Below are 6934 nucleotides of genomic sequence, written 5' to 3'. Positions count from 1 at the left end.
TGACCTCAGCAAGCCTCCGTGATGGAGCGGCCCACGCGTGGCCAAAGGCGGCTGTGTTGGGAGCGGCCTGGAAGATGCCCTCACGTGGACAAGGAGGAGGGTTGGGGGGGCTGAGGGCCCCTTTTCTGGGGCTGGCTCCCCCGGGCCATTTGGCTTGCCAGAGAGAAAGGCTGCCCCTCGGCCACAGGGACTGCCCTGCACCTCCCATCCTGTGCCCTGGGTTTGTTTTTAACACTGTTTTTTAGGTAATTTCATTCTATTCTTTATGGAAAAGAACAGAAGCAAGGTGCATCTTCAGCCCTAATTCCCATGTGTGCTTTGTGCTCCAAGTGACGAATTTCTTCCTCATGTCACATCTAATCTAAATCTCCCCTCCATTGGTTGAAAGCCATTATTCCTGGTTCCATGGCTGCACTCCCTGATAGAGTCCCTCTCCAGCTTTCTTCTAGGCCACTTTTATGGGCAAGGTTAGGTGGCAGAAATGCAAGACCTAGCAAATTGCAGCCTTATCTACCTTGTTCCACACATTCCACATGACGTTTTCCAGCTCAGGCTCTAGCCTCTCATCAGTGTAACACAGAATCATTAAGGTTGGAAAAGACCTCCAAGATCATCTGGTCCAACCATCACCCTGCTACCAATATCACCCACTAAACCCTGTCCCCGAGCACCACGTCCAACCTTTCCTTGAACACCCCCAGGGACAGTGACGCCACCACCTCCCTGGGCAACCCGTTCCAATGCCTGACTGCTCTTTCTGAGAAGAAATGCCTCCTACTTGTTTTAATTGCTGCAGAGCAGTGCTTACACTGAGTCAAAGGCTTTTCAGCTTCTCACATTGCCCTGCCGGCGCGGAGGCTGGAAGGAGCAGTCCCTGACTTACAGCAATCTCCTGGGGAACAACTCGGAAGGAAGGAGAGCCTTCCAAAGCTGTGGGCTGCTCCCAAACTACCTGTGGGATGAGGAGTACCTCTTAATTCAAGAACTTAATGGCCAGAGGTTGGCATGTTTGCAAAACTGGGCCCATTGGGTGAACCTGGATTATGTGGGGTTCTTCTTTTAATGTCCTATGCTCATTAAGTCTATCTAATTATCCTTGGCTGATCTGGCGTGGTCCTTCACCAACTGCACTACCATAGCTGCTTTGGCATCCCACCTCTCGTCTGATTTTCTTTCTGCTTTTCATTTCGTTTCCACAGTGGGGAGAGAGGAACAAAGAGGGATTAAATTAGACTCATCTGGATCACTCCAGCTCTGCTGAATCTGAAAATACCGTGTGAAATTCCTTCTGCTGGCTGGTGCTTAATCACCAAGGGATTACATGGAAACAAAAGCAGTTGAGATGTGTGGCACACTGCTATTCCTTAAATATCTGCCATAATAACATGAGCTTTAGTGGCAGTATGAAGGCTATTGCTAATCTTGAATTATTACCTGCCTTCCTGGGGCTTGGCGTGGTTGACTCTGGGGAGACATTAAAGCAACATTTACCTTTTTTGAGCAGTTCATCAGCCTGACCTGGAGCACCGTGTGCTGCCGGGGATTCCAGTTCCTGTTACCTCTACCAAAAAAAAGCACCAGAGGAAACTGCTGGCAAGGATTAAAGGCTCACGCTGTTCCTCCCCTCTTGATCTCCTGACACTTGTGATGGTTGTGGGGACCCAAGGCTCCCTCCTTGAAGGCAGCCGATCGCTCCAGCTGCTTTCAGGATGGATTGGAGCGTCTAGAGCACAGAGTTGCCTCTGATGCAGACACTGAGAGCAAAAGTAAGCCTTTGGGGTCTGAACTGGGGCCACATTCAGCCTGGGAGAGCCTGGTCCTCCTCCCTGCGCTGCCCTCTTGGATGCAGGAGACTGCAGGAAGTCCTGCTGGTGGGGCCGTGGGCAGGACAGCTTCACTGGAGCTTCACCAGATTATTTTTTCATCCCATTTCTCTCTTGCTTTCACCGAGGAATCACGTTAGAGAAGTTTATAGGAAAGTAGAAACGAGGGAACCGCAGCCATTGGTACTGCGCTGTGATAAAGCCAAGCTGGATGGCAGGTGGTTGGGGAAATGTGCAGGCAAATGGTTTATCACAACTATTTTCTGTGATAAGTCTGGTTTTCCAGTAATGAAAGCCTGGATGCCCATCTATAAAGCCTCTCGATTTTTGCTATCAGCTGCTGGGGCTCAAATCTGTGCCTGCATCAGCCTAACCCTCCTTTGAGCTCCTTTCCTTTGCGCTCCCAGCTAGGACTTATCGTGCAAACAAACGTGCTTGGGAAATGCCAGCTGCACACCTTGCTCTCACCCACAGCATGGGCAGGAGCATCGCTCCGACTGGCAGAGCCAGTATTTAATGTACTACCAAAGCAAATAGAAGGGGGTTTACTAGTCCTTCGGATCCCAGAAACCGGAGGTGGAAAGCAGCAGGTAGGTTTTTACGGCGTGTTTCCCTGCTGAAGCAGGCTTGTTCCCTGCACTATCTTCTACTGCATTTTCCTGCCCTATTTTAAATGACCTTGGAGGGTGGGGAGAGATGGGAAGGTGGAATCTGCCCGTACCCTAGAGAGCCTGTGTCTGGTTTGAATAATGTAACATGGAGCAAGTGGAAATTCAGAGAACGTAGTTACAACACAGTATTTAATGCTGGTTTTGCATGCTTTTTCGTCTGCAACCTGCTTGCTATGCCTGCTGTGCCAGTAACATCAGATAGACGTTAAAAAAAAAAAAGAGAAAAAGTTAACAAAAATGGTGGCAATACTCCATGATTGCTCTTCTTTCTCTTAGCAGGAGATTGTCTTGGGTGCTTTCTTCCCCTCTGAGGAAAAATGAATAGTGAGAGCTGTGATGATTGGCAGCAAGGCTAGGAACAGCAGATGTGAGCCTGCACAGCTGGACAAAGACAAAAATGCACTTTGCTACCTACCTTTGTATGAAGGTTGCCCCAGGGATACCACAGTGCCTACGTGTGACTTCGCATATGAACAGCAAAAACATCGGGTACATTTACATATATAGGAACACTTGGTGTCCTTTTCAAAGTCAGAGAGAGCAGTGATTAAACGACATAAAGGAAATTTGGCTGCCTGGTTTTACTCTCAAATAATAGAATGACTGACTGAAGAAATACAGAAAAAAAATAGGACTGGCAGAGGTGAAGAATTTATGAATTAAAACAGCACATTTTCATTTCATTTACTGTCGTCTACCAGTTTATTACATGGGAATCTAAAAGGGACTTGATTTTGCCTCCAAGGCTGCAGTTGCTATGCTAGACACTAAAGTTAGATATTTTAGATAAGATTTTAATATTAAATCTTCTTGCACAGAAAGGGAAAAGCCTTGCTAAATAGGGAAAATTAAAAAGCCTCATTTCTCTCCATGGTGCTTCACTGTAGTTTTGTACTGCAGTGCTTGGCCACACTGGGATGTGCCAGCAAACAAAGCATGGGGTGGTGGGATGTGGGTGGGTGTGTATGGGGGTGGTGGTGTTTTAACTATAACTACTGAAAATAATCATAATTTCCTCTCCTCCATCACCTGCATGTGCTTATTTCCAGCTGCAGCTATCCAGAGCCTGGTTATCCCATGGTCCCATGCGCAAGGGTTCCTGTATCAGCACAGGAGCACCAGAACATCCATCAGATGTAATCCATGAGATGCAATCCATGAGATGTAACAGAATCGACTCGGTGTTTGTGGTCCAAAACATCAGACCTTTGCTGAGAGAGGTGGGATGGATTAAGCAAAGTCGAGTGTTTCCACACTGCAGAAAATATCTTACTTGTTTCTATTCTGAACCACAAAAGGGAAATGAACAAAACCAGAAATTAAGCATGAAAAATACCGGTGTGTTTAAATGAAAATAAATGTTTTAGCCTGGCATTACAAAAGCTTTAAAAAGCAAAAGAGAACATAACGCTTTGGTTCAATCAGGGCAATAAATAATAATATAGCAAAACCAATGTTTCCCCACTGCAACTTTCAGTTTTCCTGAGATCACTTTTTCTTCCTGTGGCTGAACAAGAAGAGAAGAAGGAAACCCAGCAGGGCTTTCTGGGATGTTTGAGCCAACAAGATGCTATTTTAGTGCTGTGCCATGCTGCGTGCTCCGGGATGCTGTCCAGAGCCAGCACGGCGGCGTCATGATGCTGGGGCTGCAGCCCTCGTCCAGCGCTCGCAGAGAGCTGCTGGATTTGGAAACCTTCCTGCCAGCTGCACAAACCCACCCTGAAATCAGAGGGTCCCGGCATCATTTCTCATGGGGTCAGGGTCTCCTGATTTGTGTCCAAAGGCAAAACCATGTGGAACATTCAGCGCAATGTAGAGGAAGCCAGGTTAATTTTGGCATAGGCGATGGAGTGCTCTTGTATTGCTCCTGTTGGTAATTAAGAGAAAGCAAATCACAGGGGAGGACAATAAAAGTATTAATTAACAACTTTTTAAATAAGAAGAAAGTAATTTTTCTTAAAAAGGAGGTTTATGCCTGGAGAAAATACTTTAATAGGGTAATCACATTGTTGGACATTTGAGAAATGCACGCTAATAATTAAATGGGGGTATTGACTGCACATTCAGATAATCACCAGTTCCCCCATGCTATTGCATGGACATCCCAGTTCTGCAGTCTCGAGCCTTGATTTAAAGCACTGAAAAATATGCTTTATTTCAAGCATGCAGACAGCCACATTTCACTCACTGGCCTCAGCTTGAAAAACATCCGTGTGCATTTACCACCTGCTGGAGAGCAGGATGTGCGGTCCTGCAAGGCCGTGGCAAGCTGTGGGATGTAGCGGAGGCTCTGGGGAAGCCTCTGGGGTTGGCTGTGATGGGGAGCGATGTAGGGTCAGTGCCCTCTCTGCCTGCCCGTGCAAATGCTGCTCCATTTTTCTTATGATCACAGGAGCAGGCGCCCTGTTCGTATCAAGTGATATCCAGGCAAGTTGGAAAAGTCTGGTTGCTGCTCCCACGCTGGGGTATCCGAACCACATTAGCTCTGGTCGACTTTCAGAGACATCTTTTCTGCTCCTTCATGCTGGCAGATTAAGAAGTAAAACCCTTTTTACTGGATGAGCTCCTAAAAAGCACTGGACGGGGACACCTTTTGCATAGAGCAGTGGCATTGCTGCGCTGCCTAATTAACTTGGTTTGGCCTCAGCCGTGCAAAGAGCGCACGTCTGCCCTTGCAGCTGTGACCTCCCACCAGCAGCACAAACAAGCGCCGCTTTGCTTTGGGCTCCTGTTGGGAACTGCCAGCCCCTAACGGCGTGCAAGGCTCGGTTTTCGGTAGAAGGTAAATAGTAACCAAGCTGCGCCGGCTGGGAGAGAATAAACCAAAGCAAAACACTGGATCTAGGTGGGGGATCTGGTTTCTGAAATTGCACGGAGCCAAACCGGCAGGGCCTGAACCAGTGACATGCTGCTGCTTCCTCTGACTCATAACTGGGTTTTCGGAGAGGTTTTCAGGGAAATTTCTTCAGCAATTCCTGTGTTGTTGCCTGACTCATAGCGAAACACCGAAGTCATTATTAAAGTGAAATTGTAGCAAAAGAGGCTGTGAATGGTTGGTATTTACCCATTTAAACACACTATAAGCCATATTGCACCATGCAGCACCCTTTACCCAATATTTAAATACTATTTGTTTACAATGGCTAACAAAAATTCTGTCATATGAGGAACATGGGATGTTAAACAACAGGTTTGTAACGGAAGGTTAACCTGTTCATTGGAAGGTTCACCAAGGCATGGGGGAGAGGACTGGGGCTCTGCTGAAGCCTCCACCCCCGAGGAAAGACCCCAAACCTACAGGGTTTGCTTTGCGACTCGCTGACAGTGGTGACGTGTGGGCATCCGTCGCCCTCCTCCTGCAACAGCTCCTTTGCTTTTTGAATTAAAACCCAAACCATTGCTGCGGAAGAAGGGACTGAAAAAAAAAAAAAGAACCCCTCAAGTCTGGGAGCTCATATTTGCCTTCTCACCAGCTCTGCAGATACTTAATTTGAACGTTGCTTCATCTCCTGTCTCCCTCATGTATCATCGCTAATTAAAGTACACACTCCCTGCACTTACCCGAGCGAGGATGTGGGAGGCAGGAGAGGCTCAGCCTCATTTGCCGCTGCTGGATTGCCTCTGCAGAGCCAACCACAAGGGCAGCGGGGTGCTGCTCAGAGCCCCCAGCCACCCAAATGACACTGCTGACTTCTCCCCAGCTCCTTCAGCCTCCCCTCTGCATCCCTGCTCCGCTTTGTTCCCATCCCTGGGATGTTAAAGCGTGTGAATACAGCCCACAGCAGGCTCAGAGACCATCAGTGCCTCCCAAAGATTCAGGGAGATGCCTTCCGAGAAGAAAACACCAAAAGCAGTGGGTTGGACATTTGGACAAAGCCATTCCCTTGTCCCAGCCTCAAGTGTCCAAAAACGCCTGGGCAAAGTGCTGCTGAGAACTTCCACGGCTCTGAATAATTAACTCCCAGAGCTATAAAAAGCTACGAGGGAATGGAATTTAGAAAAATCTAGTTTTAGGATAATTATAGCACAAATCGGGAGAACACTTGGACCCAAGACAGATGTATTAGTAGGACAGCTGAGCGCAGTGGGTCAAATTCATGCTCGGCAGCACTGCAGAGCCTTCTGCAGAGCTCCTCCGAGACAGACTCAGCCTGGGGAGCCAAAGCAGCCCCTGCACTTGGATAGACGAAGTGAGTAGAAATCTAAAATACCACTTCTTAATATAGAAAACATTGAAACGAGGGAAATTATTTCAGGTTAGCATTCATGCCCCGGGTGTAAATGGGGAGCAATATTTTCCAAAATATTTTGCTATGACACTGCTTTAAGCACCCCTGCCCCCCATCCTGTATTACCACACCTACTGTGTTACAACTGGCCCTATAAAATCCCAGTTTGTTTGCAGACCTTGTCACTTCGGGGCTCTCCGAACTCCAGGTG

Source organism: Anser brachyrhynchus, assembly GCF_964034855.1.
Source record: "Anser brachyrhynchus genome assembly, chromosome: 3".
NCBI classification, from domain to species: domain Eukaryota; kingdom Metazoa; phylum Chordata; class Aves; order Anseriformes; family Anatidae; genus Anser; species Anser brachyrhynchus.
The sequence above is the reverse complement of the archived record's forward strand: the minus strand, read 5'-3'. Positions refer to the sequence as shown.